The sequence below is a fragment of the Pinus tabuliformis genome, chromosome 5_2 (assembly GCF_031772625.1).
Source record: "Pinus tabuliformis cultivar Carrire ecotype Pingquan chromosome 5_2, CPIR1, whole genome shotgun sequence".
In the NCBI taxonomy this organism is placed as follows: domain Eukaryota; kingdom Viridiplantae; phylum Streptophyta; class Pinopsida; order Pinales; family Pinaceae; genus Pinus; species Pinus tabuliformis.
In genome coordinates, this window is record NC_142306.1 from 996,530,076 (window position 1) to 996,549,827 (window position 19,752).

Genomic DNA, 19,752 nt, shown 5'->3' on the forward strand with positions numbered 1-19,752 from the left:
GTGGAATGTTTGGTTTGTCAACAAAATAAAGTTGAAACAATTAAGACCCCAGGTCTTTTACAACCTTTATCTATTCCAAGCCAACGTTGGGAGGAGGTTTCAATGGATTTTATCACAGGTTTACCCAAGTCCGAGGGAAAGAGTGTCATCATGGTGGTAGTTGATAGACTTACCAAGTACTTTTGTGCATTATCACATCCATTTAAAGCTAGTACAACTTCTACTGCATTTATGGAAACAATTCAAAAGCTACATGGAAACCTAATGATTATTGTAAGTGATAGAGATCCCATTTTAACTAGAAATTTTTGGACAAAATTATTTTCTTGTCTCAGTACTCAGTTAGCTCATAGCTCATCTTATCATCCTCAATCTGATGGGCAAACTGAGATAGTAAAAAAATGTTTGGAAGGATATCTTCTTTGCTTTGTATATGATAAACAGACACAATGGGTCAAATGGTTGCCTCTGGCTGAATGGTGGTATAACACGTCCTTCCATACAACAACAAAAATGACCCCATTTATGGCACTTTATGGATATCAGCCACCATCCATCACATCATATTTAAAATAAAATTCTAAGGTTCAAGCAGTGTAACATCACATCAAGCATCAACAACAAGTCCTCCAACTCTTAAAGGATAACCTCGTGTTGGCGCAGAATAGAATGAAACAACAGGCAGATCAACATCGCAGCAAAAGAAGTTTTGATGTAGGTGATTGGGTATTCCTATGGCTATAACCATATAAACAAATGTCCCTTAAGCAAGCTAAGAAGGATAATAAATTATCACCAAAGTATTATGGTCCATACAAGGTGTTCCAAAAGATTGGTACTATGGCATACAAATTGGAGCTTCCTGCAGCTTCTCGAGTGCACCCAGTTTTCCATGTTTCATGTTTAAAGAAGGTTATAGGTGACAAGCTCCTAGTTCAAACAATATTGCTAGAACTTGATGAGGAAGGAAAAATTATATTGGAACTAGAAGCAATCACAGAAACAAGAAATCGACAGCTACGAAATCGATCAATTTCGAAGTATCTCATCAAGCGGAAGAACTTATCCACTGAAGATTCCACATGGGAGGATGAGAATTTTATACAGAAGCATCAAGAACTACTCAAGCATTGGTGTAAATGGCCATTATCCACATGAGTGTCCTCTCTTACCCTAGATGCGCCAAATGTGGGAAGCTCAAAAAGCTTCTAGAGGTCAACTGCCCATCCAACCATTGCGTCAGAATCTTGTGCCATCTCAGCTAGAAGTGCTTACAAATCCTTTCCCTCAGCAAGGATTTGTTGCTACTCAAACTTATCTAGGTCAAGCGACGCATTCCCCCCAAACCTTCTAGTCCTGGTGACTACCATATCCTCATGATGAATTATGATGAGGTTAATACCTCCAATATCAACCTGCAAACTCAGTTGCATTAATATGACAAGCCATTGACTTCTTCTGCCACTGACTCCAAAACCAAAGCATCTATTGAGCTCTTATGACACCAAATGGTCTCTTATAGATCCATCAACCTAAACTTGAGGCAATTCCCAAGATCTCAAAGGGACTGTTACACCGTAACGTGAATTCTAACTGAGATGCCCATACATATAGTATAGTAGACGACCTGGCAGAATCACCTAATAGCATGTCGATGCTAGAAGTACTCCAGTCATGCCCACCTAAAAATGAATATCTATTAACTACTTTGGGTGCAGTAGATCCTTCTGATGATATTTTGATTTCTTCCCAATTGATACATCAAAACATCCCCCATTACCTTCATCCGTTTCTTTCTAGATACAAGTCTGAGTCCATAATTCCATCATCTCCTGATGCATTATTGATGAAGGTGCATCAACATCTATGATGTCTATTTCCATTTGGAAACAACTTAAGTCACCTAAGTTGTCCCCATCCACCATCGCTTTGCGTGCTTCGGATGGTCACTCCTCCCAGCCTCTTGACATGTATCTCAATTCTCTAGTGACTCTTGTAGGCAAGAATGTCAATGTAGACATTGAGGTTATTGATGCCCCTATAGATTACACCATTCTCTTGGGTCATAGTTACACATATGCCATGGCAGCTATCACATCTGCATTTTTTCGCAAGATGTGCTTCCCCCATGAAGGGAAGATCATTACCATCGATAAATTGACATACTACATGCCAACATCTGTGACCTCCCCTGACTCCATTATCGCATCAATGTCAGATAACCAGTCTTCAACTCCTCTCACCGGTGTTTCACGCGGAGTCTAAAAATATTCCTCATTGTTGGGTTCTTTCCTTGATCCTCCCCCTCTCATCTCTAAGCCTAGATCTTTGAGTGTTTTCATGTTACAAGTGTCATGGGATGCTCTCAAGCAGTCTGGTACATTTGATCAACATCCAACTCCTCAACACCCTATTGTTACCCTCCTTGTTTGGCCATCCAGATCCACCCCCAGACCTCCATTTGTCAGTGCCTCTCCTATGTTCCCACCAGGAACTATTCCTCCACGTCTCAACCATCTAGGAGCTTTTCTATGAGATGTTACCCTATAGTCTAGATACCTTTCTTATTTTCTCCTATGGGAATATTTTTTGTCCTTATGATGGCATCATTGGTCCTCCCTACTATGAGTTTGGGGATCCTAGTATGGTACATTAATCCCCCTGCAAGAACTCCACCTGGTCAGCTAAGACCTTATCATCCTTTGACCCTGGTTCAAATCGTCCCTATGGCCCTTTCCACTGCTCCAGTTCCCACAATATCAACAGGCACCCACTCTTGTTGTGAAAGCATATGGAAAAGGGGGAAATCATAGAGGAAAGAACCTAAGGAGAAGGCTCCCCAAGCTACTCTAGCCCCTAAGGCCCAAAATCCATCACCTCCATGTTGGGCACGCCACTAGTAATTTTTCTAAACTCCCTCATCTCAAACCTTTGGTTCATGAAACATTCCCTAAATCAAATATCCCTAAAGTCCATGTTAACTTACTGGGTCCAGCCAAGAAAATCATAATGTTACACTCAAATCACCCTTGTTCCTTGTGCTATCATCATGGTCACTATTCCCATTGTTTCCCTCATCTTGACAAATTTCATGACTGCCTTGAGGCGCTTTTTGAATACGAGACCACTCGTAGTGGATCACCTACTCCTATACCCATTGATTTTGGTACCACTAGTAAACTGGAACACGAGGACTCTAGTCCCACCATCATGATCCCTCCCCTCGATGTCGAGATGATGGACTCCATGGGCCATATGCTTTACTTGTCATCATCCTTGAGTTCCTCGCAGGCAGACCTTTTTATGGTTTTTGCGAGTTGTTCTATCGAACCTCTTTCAACAAAATCTGAGGCCTCAACATCTGTAGATCCTCCATCTACTAGCTTGTCATCTACCATTCCATATGATGTGTATGTGAACCTTATCTCTCAGTTTGATGCACTAGGTACTGTTGCCGCATCATGTAGTCAATATTCCTATCATCCACCCATATTCCATTCTGATGAGGACATCATGGAAGCTATGTCTACCACTAATTACCCTTGGGATGATATGCACCATTTTGCATACTTCCTTCCACAACAATCTCATGACTAGTATGCTGTGGAATCGAAAGACTTCATCCATGGTGAAGTTGTTTGATTTCGAAATCCAATCTCTACTCGAGATGCTTTCAAAGAATGGAATATGGCCAACATATATCCTACTATCAAAATCAACATTTCAGATAAACTGGGAGTCAAAGAAAACATTACCTTGGGGGCATGGTGCACCCTAGGAGAAATTCAAGCTTACACCATACTCCCCAAATAATTCTATGATGTTTTCTCCTGGTCTTACTCTAAGATTCCCAGACTTGATCCTGCCATTGTTGAACACCATATTGACACATGGTCTAATCACACTACTGTCCGTTAGAATTTGAGACCCATGTACCCTTCTAGTCATGAGGCCATAAAATCCAAGATCAATGGGCTCAATGAGGTTGATTTCATCTATCCCATTAAGTATACCACATGGCTATCCAACTTGGTTCCTGTTCTCTAGAAGCAAAGCACCAGTCGTGTTTGCACGGATTTTCATTACCTAAACAAAGCTTGTCCCAAAGAAAACTTTCCTACACCCTTTACTGACCAGATCATTGATGAGTGTGCGGGGCACAAGTTTCTATCCTTTATGGATACATTCTCTAGATACAACCAGATCAGTATCCGTCATGCCAATCAGTTAAAGACATCATTCATTATTTCGTGGGGAACCTTTTCATATCGGTTCATGCCACTCGGCTTAAAAAATGCTGGAGATACATTTCAGAGGGCCATGCCATACTATTTTCAGGACTTGGCACACCTTATCCATGCTTACCTTAACGATCTCGCCGCTCATTCTAGGTCTCGGGCACAACATATTCACGATATGCACACCATTTTTCTCACACATCACAAGTATAACATTCATCTTAATCCATTGAAATGTGTCTTTTGTGTTCCTTCCTATCATCTATTAGGCTTCATTGTGTCGAAAGACGGTATCACTCTTAACCCCCTGAAATTTCAAACGATTCTTGAGCTGCCACCTCCCCGTACCTTGTGCCAGTTACAATGCCTTCAAGGGAAAGCCAACTTCCTTCGCAGGTTCGTGCTTGACTATGCAACCACCGCGCATGGGTTTCTTAGACTCCTTCGCTCAACCATTCCATTTGTTTGGGATTAACATGCTTAATAGTCTTTTGATGCCCTACAGCATGCTCTCAATTCCACTCTCGTGATCAATCCCCCTAGCTTCACCAAGGATTTCATCTTTTACATCTCAGCTTCTACCCATTTGGTCACTAGGGTCGTTATTCAAGAAGATGATGATCTAAATGAGCATTTTATCTACTATGTCAGTCAGAACCTAGTAGGCCCCCCTGTGAATGACTCTCGTGAAGAGAAATTGGCACTGGCTATTGTGTTCTCCTTCCAAAAGCTTCATCACTATGTCCTTACACATAGCACAAAGGTCGTAACAAAATCCAACCCCATGAACTTCCTATTGAGTCGATAGATCATCAATTGGAAGTATGCATGTTGGATCATCATCCCCCAGGAATTCAATCTTGAGTTTCTTACGCCTAATATTAAGAAAGGTTTGGCCCTTGCTGAACTCATTTCTGAGTTACCCACTGGTGCATGTGATCCGCTGGTTAATGAGAAGCTCCTGGATGAACACTTGTTTGTCATCACTTTTGACGGTCCTTGGTATGGAGATATTCTCACATATTGGTGAACCCAAAAGTCCACCCCCCATCTTACTTGTGATGATCGATGGCAAATTCGATGCTAGGCCCCGGCTACCTCCTCATCAGTGACAACCTTTATCGCGCATTGTGGATTCTACCCTCCATCGTTGTCTCACCCATCCTGAAGCAGAGAAAGTGCTACATGCTTGTCATAGTGGCACCTATGGTGGGCACCTCTCCGATATGGGCACTACCCAGAAAGTCATGTGCGCTGGTTACTTTTAGCCTTCTCTCTTTAGTGATTCCATTGAGATAGTGAAACACTTCCCCAATTGACAAAATTTTGCCCCAAAGGTAAGAGCCCCACCGGCTCTACTCCATCTTGTCATCACTGTTGATCCTTTCTGTAAATGGGCCATTAAATTTATGGAGTGTTAACCACCATTTGTTAATAACCATAAGTATATTATCATGGCGGTTGAGTATTTTACCAAACGGGGTAAGGCTATGTCAATGTTTAATAGAATGGCAGTTACTGCAACCCTTTTCTTTTTTAACCATGTTATCACTTGATTCGGGGTTATGAAACAATTGGTCACTGACCATGGCCAACATTTTTAAGATGAGTTATGGTTTGACTTACCCTCACTGTTGGGATTCTAGATTCTAGCAGCAGTATTCATCTTCTTATTACCCCCAAGGTAATGGACAGGTTGAAGGAGTCAACAATATTCTCAAAACGATGCTTCAGAAGATGATGAATAAGTACAAGACCAACTGGCACCTTATGCTCTTCTCAGCTTTGTGGGCCTATTGAACTTTTGTTAAAACCGCCACTAGGTTCACTCCTTTCCACCTTGCTTTTGGTAAGGAGGTAGTCTTTCCAATCGAGTGTGAGATCCCTTCCTTTCACCTAGCTGTTGAACTTATCCCTGACACCCAACCATTAGAACAAAGATATTTCATGCTTGAACGCACCTCTGAAGACCCTTATATTTCTTTGCAAACCATTGAAGTGGCTAGAAAGTGCACCAAAGCTTAGTATGACTGAAATTTAACCATTGTGCCTTCCATGAAGGTGATCTTATTCTAGTGTATGACCAGGCCCATGATACCCAAGGACATGGGAAGTTTGAATCATTATGGCTAGGAACTTACATCATTCGTAAGGACTTAGGTAAGGGTTCAAATGTCCTGGAGTATTTCAAAGGCCAACTCCTTCCTAATCCTCGTAATGCACTCTACCTTAACAAATTTTACCCATAACATCTCTCATTGATTTTCCCGTATTTATTTTTGTCATGCATTCAAGTAGGTTGCATCATTTCATTTGATGGTTTGACACTTCACCAGGAAGCCATTTTTCTAAGAAGGGCCACTTCGTCACCTCTCAAAATCAAATTTCTTCATATGCAACACTTGTACTTTGGGGACCTCCTTCCCTTGGTGCTTGTTGTCTCATGTGTCAATTTAATTCATGAGTAACCATCATTTACTCATGATTTAATGGTCCCCACCATGCTTATTCTGTGTGGCAGCGTAATCGAGTCACCCTTGTTCATAGCATCCGTGATGAGTCACCTTTGCATCCATGGAGTTTGCTTCACATCCCATTATATCATGTCACAATAGTTCATCCATCTTTGCATACCATTCATCCCGTGTTGCCCATTTTGGACTTGAGTCATATTGTCCCCCATCCCCTTCAGAGTCGAGTTAGTCACTGCTAGGTCAACCATTCACTTTATGCTCTAACAAGGGAATTCATCTATTTGTGCCTCAGTACCATCATTTTCCATTTTCCCTAGTGTTAGTCCATCAGTCACATTACTATTCTCCCTCGTGCCTTAGTTGAGGATCCTCATTGCCTCACCTATCGTCGGCCCTATTTTGTCGACATTAGCTTATTTCTTCTAGAAGAATAGCCTAGAGAGCAATGTACCTTGGTTCCATCTTCCATTCTTGTTAAGTACCTCAGATTGAGTAGAGGGACTCATTGTTTCCCTTTGACTTGGTTGTTTCAAGCTCTTGATTCATACACTTGATGGTCTAGTGATGTAAGAAATTGCACCAACAATTTATGGGTATGTGTGAAATTTTCCAACCCTCCTCAGTGGGTGGCCCTTCAGGAAGACCCCCACATGCCTGGATGCCTTTGTATTATGCTACAACCTTAGATGCAGTTTCACAGATTTCATGGCTTCGATTCCTATTGATCGCAGTGTTGATAGCATGCACATCTCCTTTAGAAGATCCATTCAGTTTTACAGAGCCCTTTGTTACTGGGAAAAGTGTCTATTTAGAACTGCTCTATCCCACTAAGGTGTGATAGCTGCCTTAGAAACAAACAGAGAAAAACTACTTTTGTATTTCCTTTATGAAATATAGATAGAGAGGAATAGGAAGAACCAACCTGTGTCTTGCGCTAATCCTTTGATCCAATCTCTCTCTTCTTTGACAGCTTCTAGCTACCTGCTCCCTTACTTTCCCAGCTTCACCAAGTACCTGTAAGATCACAGAAGAAGAACATTATACAAAGACATGGATCTATATTCATAAACAACTTAGGATCAGATTTAAGTTAACCATACAAATGTAACAAGCGTCAATGACACAAAAGCATGGAGGAAAAAGTCAAATAGTTTTTATTGATAAACAAGAAAAGATCCAGGAGGAGTTACAACCGATGATTCCTGACCCAGCATCAACCTCCCAGCAAAGAAGCCCCTCTTCACCTCCAACAAAGCATAGATCACCCAATACTCTGATGTTTGTCTCAAAACCAACAGCAATTCCTTACAATGTGCAAAATTCCAGCCTCTGGATCTCTAGGATGAGGGATCCATATATAGATATGTGTAAGGAGGATGAGTCAGCTTATGATTTGATTAGTGTCTTCTCTCTGTCAGTTCTTGCTTCCACTTGGAGACTGAAGGCCTCTTACTCATCCTTGGTCGAATTCAATGAGGCAAGTGTCATAGGAGAAGATTCTGAAAGCTTCTATTGTCTCTCCACCTCACGGAATGACACTGCCATTTGTAATTTCTCGCCCAACGCACCCTCATAGTGCATTTAGGTGCGTTGCAACGCACCTAGCCAGTGTATTTAGGTGCAATGCAACGCACCTAGCCAGTGGAGCAGCTGAAATGATCCTGTTTTGACTTATTCTGAGCAGTTTCTGGTGGAGAACTTCTGGGAGAAGCTGTAATTTGTTGACCTTGTTCCTTTAGGGGTTAGAACAACACTTTTAGGGACTTAGGAGCCCTTGGTTTATGGACATTTCATGCTTGGAGTTGCAAGGCACAAAAATGTCTATAACAGTTGCCCCCTAAAGTATGAGGCCGTTAACCTTTTGGTGTCGGGTGAAATGCTTTATTATGAGGATCCGAAGTTCTTTCAATGCTGGGAGGAGACCTGTAATAAGATACAATACAATACATTATCTTCATACTGTTTTTCATGATCTAGCTGAGGCGGGCATTCCCATGCTCAGCTTTATAAATTCATTCTCATGTACATAGGACAGACAATCATCTGATTGTAGATTGATGATTCTGATAGAGCCATCATCCTTTGGTAGGATGATTATCTGTGCTGCAATGCTGTACATTAAATGTATTTATCTCCCTGGATATATATCGCAGCCCGGATGGATGAAACTAGATCCGGGGTCTTCAATCTCGTCCGATCTTCACTCGAAGTACAAGTCGATCCATGTGAGAAATGTTTTGAAGTCGAACATCGAAAGACATCGCTTGATTACCAGTCATGATTTAAACTGTTAACAAGCACGAGAGGAATCACCGATAATGATAATGATCCTCAAGGTACTGCAGTACAATTCACGTGGTGTGAATAAAGGACTTGGCGTCGAACACCACGCAAAATCTTTCGGTCGAAGGTCATTGATGTAAACCTGTCGCCGGAAGTGAGAAACTTGCCATTGAGGCATGCAAGCTTCAAAGTACTGAATGGGGTGTTCCTAGACCAACTTCTTGGATAATGAGTTGATGTCGACAAGAAGTGATCCGTCACAGGAGTGCCTTAATGAATCCCACATCAATGACACGGAACGGAGCAAATGATTTTGATGGAGGTGAAAACGATATGATGATATACGGTTCAGGGTGGCGGTCATGAAAAAATGGAGTATAATGTATGGTAGTGGGTGGGACAGAGGTGGCTCTTCTGGATGACTTCTCTTGAACATGTCGGCGACACTGATGTGATGGATTGGTAGCATTAACCCCAAATGTGGATGGTATGGTGTGACCATGGCTATGTGACTGGTGAATGAAACAACCCAACCCGACTCGGACACGGAGTGGAAGTGTCATGTTCAAGAGCGACTTGCTACCAATAAAGATTCTTTGAGTTTTCTTCCCAATTTTTCCCCAGTCATTGCTGACCAGTACCTCTTTATTTTTGTCAAGCTTGAGGAGGATAGCATATACTTGTTCTATAATTTTCCCTTCGGGCAAACCCATCGCTATGTTTTAACGAGCATAGCGATAGTGAAACTCGTTCTCGTCTAAAGACAAGCTTGTCGCTATTAATCTTTTTAACGAGTTTAACGACAAAGATAACTCGGTCCTTTTCAAGTTTAGAGAGTCTGAAAAGGTACGTAAAGGTAACTCCAAAATTCCTTTTTCATCATCTAATCCCTTAAGTCCGAAAAAGTATAAAACAATACAGAAGGGATGAATTTTCGATAGTTTTAACGAGCCGAACAAAACAAGCGCTCGATCTTTTTGTGCAATAATCCCTCAGGTCCAAAAAGATTAAAATCTAGATGAGGGATAGCACTTCCTGTCCCTTTAACGAGATGCAAGGCCAAGGACTCGGCAATCTTTTCATATTTTACGAGTCAGTTGAAAAGAGCTTAAAGAAGACTCATCTTTTGAGGAACGAGTGATAAAATGGGTAGCAGCTAATTCCAAGTAAGGTTTGGAATTTTCCAATCACGGCAGTGTCACAAGGATGGCTAGTGAAATCACTCTTCGCAGCTGTTCCTCAAAATGGGTAAAAAATCAAATGGAGGTGAATGATCAGCCAATGAAAAAGTGGAGGTGACAGTGCAAACACGACCAAGGCTTTAATGGCTGAAGTACTTCATTCACGGTGGTTATTTACCGGGGAATAGTTCATTTTTTAACGAGCTTAAACGCGGGTGGAAACATTTGCTCGATGCCTTATGTTTATTTTTTAACGAGCTTGAACTATGTGCTAAAACTGCTCGATGCGGGTTTATTTTTTAACGAGATTGAACCCTACCGTAACACTGCTCGTGGCGGGTTTATTTTTTAATGAGCTTGAACCCTGCAGTAACACTGCTCGTGATAAGGTTGCATGCCCCTAGCACAATAACGCAAATCAAGGTGCATGCCCCCCAAGCTTCATTGCATTCAACTCGGTGGTTGGAATGAAGGTTTACCTTTGAGATTTGGAAAGGGGATTTGTTTCGTTTTTTAATGAGGTTGACACAGTAAAAGAACTATCCTCATGACTCCTTGTTTCATTTTTTAACGAGGTCGACACGAGATAAGAACCATCCTCGGAATCCACTGTATTTACAGTATTTGATAGAAAATAAAAAACTAAAGGATGATGAAGGTCATCAGGGGAATCTTCTTCACAATCCGGAAAAAGGGAACGATGGTGGTAATCTTCCCATGGTGCCTCTCCTAAAATCATTGACTAAATGATTCCTTTGTTTGTAGATTGTACATGCGACCAAGGATCTGAAGAGGTACCATATTCTTTATACCTATCTATCCAAACACTCGATGAGTGTTGATTTGGGTTTGCCCCCCAAGCCAGGAAAATTGATTGCTACAATATTTCTAAAATGGCGATGATCCATGCTGACAAAATGTTTAGGAATCTTCCGAATCCATTAGATATAGAAGATTTCATATTGTAGGCACTGTGGCCACTTCCGCCAAATTACTCGGAGGCGGTAGGGCAAAAGTACCTGTTAAGGCAGGGTCTTTTAGGAGGCCTACTCCAATATTTTGAAGCGAATGGTTGCTTCCATGGATCATTGGAATGCTTCTCGTAACTTGTGCACTGTTGGGGAGAAATGTTTGTTGGTCGACGATTGTAATTCCTCCTTGGAATGGAAATGCAATCTTCCTGAAGTAGGTCGACACAACTTCGGCCATGGCATATATCCAGGGCCTTCCCAATAGGATGTTGTAATCGCGGTTTCCGTCGATTACTTCAACATCAATTTCTATTGTTTTGCCCCCTAGTTCAGCTTTCAAGTTACATAAAATCCCGTATGGAGTGTATGATCGTCCATCAAATGCTTTTAACATTGTTGAAGATTGCAACAAGGGTGGTGAGCCTAAATTTTTCCAGCAACTCATCGACATAATACATGTGGATGCCCCCTCATCAATAATTGTTCGATGAACAGTTTTGTTGAGGGCTTTCACTTGAATAAGGAAAGCTAGTTGAGCTGGTAATTGAGGGTCATATCCTTTATGATCAAAGGCCACAAGATTGGAATCCATTGGGCCAATCCCACCTATTGCTGATAATAAAGCTTGTTTTTGGGAGGGGCAATTTTGCAGTACCTCAAGTGTCGACATAGCAGACGGCGATTGGGCCAGGTCCTCTACTATATTATAATTCTGTGCTACTTTTGTATGAGGATTAAATGTCAATTTGTGTACTACTCCCTTTGGCAACTTTATCATTGGTTCAGGAATGATGGGTGGCACAACTTCGGTCAAAGTTGTTGTCGAACTACTAGGTTGTTCATTAGCCTTGTTATTCGACAGCTATGGATTCCCGTAATCTTTATTCCTTGTCAAAGCATCATTTTGCTGCTCTGAGATAGAAAACATAAGCACTTGGGATCGAGAAGCATTTTGATTAGCAACCAGTTTGGTTCCTGGGTTTGGAAACGGATCAGTCAATACTACTGAGGTTTTTGAACTCTTAAAGAGTTTTTTAACTTCAGCTTTATGTGGACAATCTCTCGACCGATGATCCTCATCGCATATATGACACCCCGCAGGGGATTTCCTTTGCCCAGAAGGGTTTGCAGAAGGTTTTTCAGGAGATGAATCATCCTGCTTCTTTTTTCTCCCTTTCTTTTTCTTCTTGCCCCCTGGTTGCTTCAGTTGTTTTCCCTTGTTGGTCGACACGACATTTACTTCCGAGGCAAGAAATTCCCATTTGCATTTTGACTACAAATCTTACGGGCCTTTTTAGATGTAGCCTTTGTCGATTTCGTGTCTATTGCGCCAATCACGCCATCGCCGGCATGAGAGTCATTGTTTGATTTAGGAGGAGGAGGAACTGAGAATTCCGGTCTAGGAGCGTCAGGTATTTTATCGTAGAGCGTGCCAGACTGAGTGTAAATCAAGTCCAAATATTGCGCACGAGCGATAACCTACTCTTCAGTGACGACCCCCCCTTTTGCCACATCTTTCGTGATGGAAGGCAGTAATGACTTAATAAACCATTCAGCTAAAAGCTGATCGGGAACATACGTTTTCACCATTCTACGACGACGTCGCCACTCATGCATATGATCAGATATGTGAGTGGCCGTTGTCTGTTTGAAGTTGGTAAGGAGTTCCATTCCCGTTTCGTACCTTATCGGTAATTGAAAATGGGTTAAAACGGTTGTGGCTAGGGTACTGAAGTTGTCGAATGAAGCTCTAGGCAATTCGATATACCATTTTGCTGCCGGACCAGTTAACGTCCTCTGGAAAAGGCGAAGCCTAATTGAATCATCGTTTAGGGTGTTTGATGAACACCACATATGAAAGGTCATCACATGATTCGATAGATCTTCACCCGAATTTTCATTAAATTTAGGAATATTTGATGGAAGTTTATGTGGAATAGCTGGCCACCAAGTGGCATAAGCAATTTGATCGTTCGTCAGCCAGTTTAGATCTAGTAATTCTAGAGTTGCTACAAAGGGCAACGGTTGATTCAGGTTAGGCGAAGCATACCCAGGATAAGATGGAATCGCCTGAGCAATGGGTCTTTGCATACCAGCATAATGTATTTGATGCTGGCAACTTTGACAAGGTTGATGGGTATAACCGTTATAATATGGTTGTTGATAACCGCTTTGGAAATGCGGTTGCCCATTACTTACAAAGACTTGTTGCTCAGGTCCTTGATATGATTACTAGAATGGCGGTTGTTGAGATTGAATCAACCATGGTTGTTGGACCATTTGCTGTTGCCCAATACTGGATGATTGACCAAGATGAGAAGTCATAATACTTGTTTGAGCCTGAGCCACTCCAGATAAGGAGGCACTACCCTGAGGTTGTGATTGAGTCGTTGAGACAAGAGGCTGTTGTATTGCAACCTGAGAAACTTGGGGTCGACATACAACAGGTAGCACTTGTACTTGCGACATAGTCACCATAGCAGGTATAGTGGGAATATTCGACATAGGGTGGACTGGTTGCATTGAATATACAACCCTTGGTTGCTGAGGTAGTATTGGTAACCAACCGCTAGATGTAATTCCAGTTTGACTTGAACTTTGTTGTAAACTCTGATATGGTTGTTCTCTGGGAGGGAACAATGAAAAGGCATACTGCCCTCCATATGGTGGAAATCCAGTACTTAAAGGGTAGATTGGCCTTTGAAGACACATTGGATCAATTTGTTGAGTTTCAACATAAGAAATACCAGATGATAATCCGGATGAAGAAATAGCAACTGACCATGTCGTCGCAACAGTCCCTGATTGGACTCCGGCTTGTTGTTGATAACTTGCCGGGGCAGATGGTATACCGGCAAACATTGTTGGAGTAGCAGCAGGAGGTTCTACTGCTGCTGTGTCGGATGACACAGTCCTAGATGTCGACGGTTGTTCAGACATATCTAGTCTATCCAAAAGATTTCCTAGCGATTCTACAATAACTTGCGATGAAGGGAGACTAACTTCGAAGACCAATGAGGGAAAGGTGATGATTATTCCGTTTAAAATAAATTTTAGATGCTTTGACACAACTTGTTTATTCAATTTTTAAGAGTCGAGAAAAAACAAAAGATGACTCTAGTCGCCTTCGATTTTTAATGAGCCTGAAGCGACAAGTGCTCAGATGGACCTTTTCCGTTAAAGAGTCTGAAAACGAACGAAAGGGACTACTCTGGAAGTCTAGGTAGAGGGAGTACCAAACCAATCGCAAAACTGCAGAATACTTTTTACGGTACGGCAGTCAATCTTCCCGAATGCTGTGTTCAGTGCATTGCGATCGATAGGGTGGCAGACACGGCTTCCTATGGGTAAAGGATTTAAGCCTATAGGGGTCTCCCAAAATATACTCGACGGTACGTGGGAGCACAAGTCCGTACTGGCACTTATCGTCTCAAAGTGGAGGAATCAGCCAACCATCAGTGAGGACAACAGTTACCAGGCTTTACGATGCCGGAATACATCTCTAGCCTAGACCTCTAAATGTTGTGTATTAAGTTCCAAAGCGTTGTTAGATTCATTGAATTTATTTTAAGTTGATCTTGCTTATGAATTTTTCCTTTCGGGTTCACCACGAGATGTAGATGTAATTCCTAAAATGCAATCTAAAGATGATAAAAAAACTTTTTATCTCTTTTGTGCAATGAAAATCCTAGCTACTAGGGAAAAGAAAGACAGAATCTTTTCACAAAGAGCAAAGAGCACACTGTAAATGCACTTTCCTAAATCAAGCCAAACAGACTGTCTATATGCAAATGAACATGCATGGATTTGTTTTCGACTTTCTTAGTATATGGATGCTAAAAAGAAAGTTGATGTACAAATCTGAATTTCTTTTCAAGCGACAAATATAAACAAACTCGTTTTCGAAATGAAAAACAGAGATGATTACGACACCTTACGATTTTGAAATGAACACTTGTTCTTGACACCAGAAAATTACAAATTCAGACCAAAGGCAATAGTAACAGGATAATCGACCATCAACAGCAATCAAACTTTCTCCTATGATCGAAATCGACACTTGCGACAGATTCAAATCAAAGGACGACAGTACGACTATGCTACTTTTGCGAAGGAAAACTGTAAATGACTCAACAAACACACAAAAACATCTACAGTTCTTTTGTACAAAGGAGGTGGAATAACAACAAGGAAAAGAGGTTTCAAACAAACTTATACTGATCACAGGTAGCAAAATTTAGGGATAGAACTGGAAAGAATGAAGCACAGGAACCACAGCTGCACAGAGCTAGTCTGATTAGCGCACCTGTAACACAGAGAATCTGAAATGCAGCATAGGTTGCCCCTTCAGGAAGTGCGCTGAAATTCTGGATCTCTAAACAGTACCTGCGCTGGGCCAGAAACGAGACTCTATCCGGGTTCTGGGTCACAGTTTGCAATTCAGTCCTTGGTTTTTGGCCGAGTAAAAAGCAATCAGTAATGCAACAATCAGGGGTAGATCTAAGGAGGATCTAAGAGCTATCACAAGGGCAATCAGATAGTTTGTGAATCAGCTGTTTAAATCATAAACAGATCCAGTGAATGGATTGAAGCAGCAGTTATCTACTTTGCATTTGTTATGGCAAATGCAGTTCGAAAGCTACTTATAAGTTTATGAAACAAACAACATAGAATGATACACAAACAAACTAATTAGACATTCCCCAGTCTAGTCACCATTTTGTTGCTGGGAAAAGTGTCTATTTAGAACTGCTCTATCCCACTAAGGTGTGACAGCTGCCTTAGAAACAAACAGAGAAAAATTACTTTTGTATTTCCTTTATGAACTATAGATAGAGAGGAATAGGAAGAACCAACCTGTGTCTTGCGCTAATCCTTTGATCCAATCTCTCTCTTCTTTGACAGCTTCCAGCTACCTGCTCCCTTACTTTCCCAGCTTCACCAAGTACCTGTAAGATCACAGAATAAGAACACTATACAAAGACATGGATCTATATTCATAAACAACTTAGGATCAGATTTAAGTTAACCATACAAATGTAACAAGCATCAATGATACAAAAGCATGGAGGAAAAACTCAAATAGTTTTTATTGATAAACAAGAAAAGATCTAGGAGGAGTTACAACCGATGATTCCTGACCCAGCATCAACCTCCCAGCAAAGAAGCCCCTCTTCACCTCCAACAAAGCATAGATCACCCAATACTCTAATGTTTGTCTCAAAACCAACAGCAATTCCTTACAATGTGCAAAATTCCAGCCTCTAGATCTCTAGGATGAGGGATCCATATATAGATATGTGTAAGGAGGATGAGTTAGCTTATGATTTGATTAGTGTCTTCTCTCTGTCAGTTCTTGCTTCCACTTGGAGACTGAAGGCCTCTTACTCATCCTTGGTCGAATTCAGTGAGGCAAGTGTCATAGGAGAAGATTTTGGAAGCTTCTATTGTCTCTCCACCTCGCGGAATGACACTGCCATTTGTCATTTCTCACCCAACGCACCCTCATAGTGCATTTAGGTGCATTGCAACGCACCTAGCCAGTGTATTTAGGTGCAATGCAACGCACCTAGCCAGTGGAGCAGCTGAAATGATCCTGTTTTGACTTATTCTGAGCAGTTTCTGGTGGAGAACTTCTGGGAGAAGCTGTAATTTGTTGACCCTGTTCCTTTAGGGGTTAGAACAACACTTTTAGGGACTTAGGAGCCCTTGGTTTATGGACATTTCATGCTTGGAGTTTCAAGGCACAAAAATGTCTATAACACCCTTCCCTGTTCAACAGGGCTTCTTCGGTTGTTCTACCCTCTCTCCCACCCATTTTTTGAGGGAAGGGCCATTATATCTCATGTAGTCAGATATTATTTTATTTAGTATTGGCTCATGTTTTTTCAGGTGCATTATGTATATGGGACACATTCTATTACTTCCTAGCTCAGTTATGCCAACATGTCATGTACCATTCAACATGTACTTCATTGCTTAGTTTTATGTTTCTGGGCACATCATTGTTTTTGTACTAAGTTATCTCTGTGGGTATAGGTATCCCTCCCCCACCTCACTGAGATCTAGTACCACAACATAAAAGGAGACTTGCATTGGTCTCACCCCCTCTGTCCCTATCCTCTTTTGCTTCAACTCTATTGGTGCTCTCTCTCTCTTTCTCTGACTCAACTTTGTTGTCTAGTGATTTTGTCTTTACAACGTACTTCGGTCATACATTTTTCTCCTAACACTCATACATTGGGGGTAGATTTGTTATCACCAAAAAATTGATCATCTAGCCTAAGTTACTAGACAGGTCGAAGTACACCTAGGCCGACCAATTTTACCATAGTAAAATGCTTTCACTGTGAGAAATTACTTAATAAACAAAATTTTTTAGGTAATTTATAATTAAACCCATGAAGAATAATTAAATAAGTCACTATTTATTTATTTTTCTTCTAGGAATAATTAATTAAACCATTGATTAATTAATATTCCTTGTCATATAAGACCTAATTATGAAAAATGAATAGATAAATTATGAATTACCTTATTTTTCTCTAGGAATAATTAACTAATCACTAATTAATTATTATTCCTTTTCAAGTTTGACTAAATACCTTAGGAATAATTAAATAAATCATTATTTGTTTATTATTCCTTAACCATCTTTCTTGAGATGATAAATAAATCTTTTTTTATTTATTATTTCTATGAAAACATTGAAATACTTTTTCCCTCCTAATCAAATATAATAAAATAATCCAAGTGGTTATGATCCGGATTTAAACAAGAATGCAACCAATTACAGATATAACCATAAATGCAGAGATGCAGTAGAAATAATGCTTCATTGCATTAATGTAAAATCTTCAAATATGCTTACAAATAGAAATGGAAATAAACCAGCTAGGGCAATGGTAGCTTATCTATGAGAAGAGATGTGGTGGCCACATGACTTTGAACTATCTTACAGTGAGGCTTGAAGGCCTATTTATTGTTGAGAAACAATGGTAAACCCTAAACATCCAAAAACCTAGCCCTAGGAGATGAAGCACCAGACTATGGGCCCCATTTTGGGTATATTGGTACGTCAACTACCTGGGGTCGTAACTTTGGCATACGATCTCCGTTTAATGTGCACAATGCCTCATTAGAAAGAAATTTTGGAGGAATCAAACTTTGGGATGAGAGGCATCGGTCCATGGACCGATGTTGCTCCAAATTTTCCCAAACAATATTGTTTCGGGCCCCAAAATAGCTCCTGAAGTTCAGGGCCCGAGAAATTGCTAAAAATAGTAAATTGTGCTACAATTAAGGAAACTGTTATGAAACCAGCTCAAGAAAAGATAGAAAAGATAGATCAACGCCTTAGAATTCAGCCTCTTCAAGGGGGCAACCTCCTTTACATTACATAAATGAACAATTCTTTGATGATACAAATGAAAAGGCCTCCTTTCTATATATAGGAGTCTAAGGGGTCATAACATAATCAGAGCCGATATAACAATAATAATGTAAGGGCACAATAATAACAATAGTGGGCTTCTATGGGGCACAATAGTAACAATATGGGCACTACATGGGTACATCAATATAATAAGTGGGTTGTACTAGTAACAATAAGGGGTTACACTAGTAGTATAGGGGCCTAACATGCCCCTCTCCTTCAAAAAGTGTTATCCTCAACGCTTGAGTAGTTCTTGATGCTTCTGTATAAAATTCTCGTCCTCCCATGTGGAATCTTCAGCAGGTAAGTTCTTCCACTTGATGAGATACTCTGAAATTGATCGATTTCATAGCTGTCGGGTTCTTGTTTCTGTGACTGCTCCGGGTTCCAATATGATTTTTCCTTCCTCTTCAATTTCTGGAAATATTGTTTGAATTGGGATCTTTTGCAACTTTTGAATAAATAGCCATACTTCTTCGTCCTTCTTCCATTCATACCTTGCTTCGTTTATCCAATCTAGTTGGATAATAGAAATAGCACAAAACAATGCTTCCACATCTTTATCCTTGAAGAGTCTTCCCATTCGGTAAGGTCGCCATTTTTTAAGTGCATGTAGTATTGCCAACATTTCCTTCTCATAAGTAGCTTGCTTGAGATGTAGCAGTAAAAATACACAATCACCTACATCAAAACATTTTTCACTACGATGTTGCTCTACTTGTTGTTTCATTTGATTTTGCACCGAAGTAGCATTATCCTTTAAAAGTTGCAGAACTTGTTGTTGATGCTCGATGTGATCTTTCACTGCTTGAACCTTTTTCTTCTTGATATGTCCTTCTATCTCTAGAGTTTGAGGAGTGGTAATTTCTTCCAATCCTTTACAAGATATGGTCGGATTCATTTCTTGATGCTTGATGTGATCTTTAACTTCTTCAACATTTTTCTTCTTGATATGTCCTTCTATCTTGATAGTTTGAGGAGTGGTATTTTTGACCAATGAATTACAAGATATGGTTGGATTCATTTCTTCTTTCTCGATGTGATCTTTCACTTCTTGCACCTTTTTCTTTTTGATATGTCCTTCTATCTTGAGATTTTGAGGAGTGGTAATTCTTGCCAATGCTTTACAAGATATGGTTTGATTCATTTCTTCTTTCTCTAGGGTGGGGT